This window comes from Tupaia chinensis, unplaced genomic scaffold, assembly GCF_000334495.1.
Source record: "Tupaia chinensis unplaced genomic scaffold, TupChi_1.0 Scaffold000178_1, whole genome shotgun sequence".
In the NCBI taxonomy this organism is placed as follows: Eukaryota; Metazoa; Chordata; class Mammalia; order Scandentia; family Tupaiidae; genus Tupaia; species Tupaia belangeri.
The window spans coordinates 903,437-905,404 of record NW_006159653.1 but is presented as its reverse complement, the minus strand read 5'-3'; positions in this window follow the sequence as shown (position 1 = coordinate 905,404).

Genomic DNA, 1,968 nt, shown 5'->3' with positions numbered 1-1,968 from the left:
CACCTCATGGGCAACCAAGCGGCGGGTCCCCCCCAGCCAGCCTGTGCCCTGAAGCAGGGTCCAGGGCCTCGGCAGGCCCCCCGTCCAGATGCTGGCAACACCCAGAGCGCCCAGCTGGGCTCCACAGCACCTGCTCCCCAGGGAGCTGAGTCCATCCACGCTGTGGGCACACCAGTTAGTGCCTGCACCGGAGGGTTCTATCTGGTGGCGGACGCCTGGAGCCCAGCCCTGCCCCGTGCCTGGCCCTCACACCCAGGACTTGGCCCCCACTGTCTCCCACCCCACATGCCAGCCTCCTCCTGTGGGCACTGAGGTCCTCTGAGAGCACCACGCATGGGCCTGGAGAGGTGCTGCCCGCTCGGTGCAGGAGGGAGCCAGGCATTGGCCACACGCTGCTCTGAACCCACGCAGGCTGCCGAGGCCATGTCCTTCCCCAACCAGAGGTAGCCAAGCAGGGCCCTCGGCTCTGCTCCACGTGTCCCCCCGGGAGGCTGAGGGTGGCACGGAGAATAGCGCCCTTCTGTGGCGGGCTTGGACCGGCTCAGGCTGTGACCTCTGCCACAAACAGGGGTTGAGACGGGCCGTGCCAGAGGTAATTACGCACGCCCTGTAGAAGGGTCACCGCTGTCTCCCAGGTTTCCCAAACATGGTGATGAGGGGCTCACTGAGATGCCCTCGGGCAGGCCCGTGAGTCGGAGCAGAAGGCAATGCGGTGCTCCCGCCACACCAGGCAGAGGTGCTGTTCGCGAAGACCTGGGACGGCGCCTCCACGCTCTGCGAAACTGTGCTCCCCTAGGCTCGAGGGCGGGGCCTCGACACAGACCCCGTCTGGCTTCGCATGGGTCCCCTCGTGGGCTGCGACGAGGGGCACTGCCCGCTGTACAAACTTGTGGCTCGGAGGCTGTTGGTTACACTGCGTTACTATGTCAGGGATGGCCCACATGCTGTGAGTGCGGCCTGGGGGCCAGGCGGTGCCCCCCAGCTTTGTGCCCCAGGGCTCCATGGTGGGCACCGCTGCCCTGGGGTTCTCGCCTCCCCTCCTGCTCAGAAGTCATGCTCTCCAGCTTCTGGGTGTGGGTGGGCACACTCATGTTCTGGAGCCAGGGTGCAGGGGGAGGGACGGAGGGGTGAGCACCACAGCCACCAGAGTCCTGGCCAGAACAAGCAGCAAATGGCGCAACACCTGCTCGCCCACCCCACGCACACCTGCCAGCCTCACGCGGAGGGTTTTGGCCGCCGGACAGTCGAGACTGCCCACCCTTCCGAAAGAAGGTGACAGATGTCAGCCTCGATTGGCCCTGTCCCCTCCCACAGACAGACTCAGGACCTGGAGAGTGGGGGTAAATGAAGGGTGCATGATTAGACTCGAGCCCAGGCTGGGTTCTGGTGGGTGCCAGAGACAGCTGCAGCCGCATGTCAGGGACAATGGCCCTGATGCAGTGCGGGCTGCCAGGCTGGGTGCCCGGGGACAGCTGGACGAGGTGCTGACAAGGACTCATTCCTCTGTGGGGCCGTTCTGCAGCTGCTGGGAGTGCAGCCAGTCGGGGCTGCTCCGGAGGAGGCTGCGCTGGCCAGCGGGCAGGGCCCACCAGGGGCGGGCTCGTCTCCACGGACACCATCCCAGCCTGGCCCTGGTGCCTCTCTCCAGGGACCCCCCCGCCCGCCCCTTTCTCCTGCAGCTCTGGCCTGGGGCAGCCCAGCCTTCCCCATGTCAGCCCGACTTCTCTGCGGGCAGCGTCTGCGCGGGCACCTCCCTGCTCTTGCTGGTGAGAGGTGGTGTGGGCAGGGCCTGGCATGGCCAGCAGTGCCAGCCAGGCTGTGGGTGATGAAGGGCCCCGGGACCTCACCAGCCCGGCCGTGCCCTGCTGCACCATGGAGCTGTGTGGGTCCAGGGGAGCCTTTGATTTCTGGGTGGTCTTCATGGGAAAGGCTTAGTCAGGTCCACTGAGGCAGTTCCACAAAAAGGGC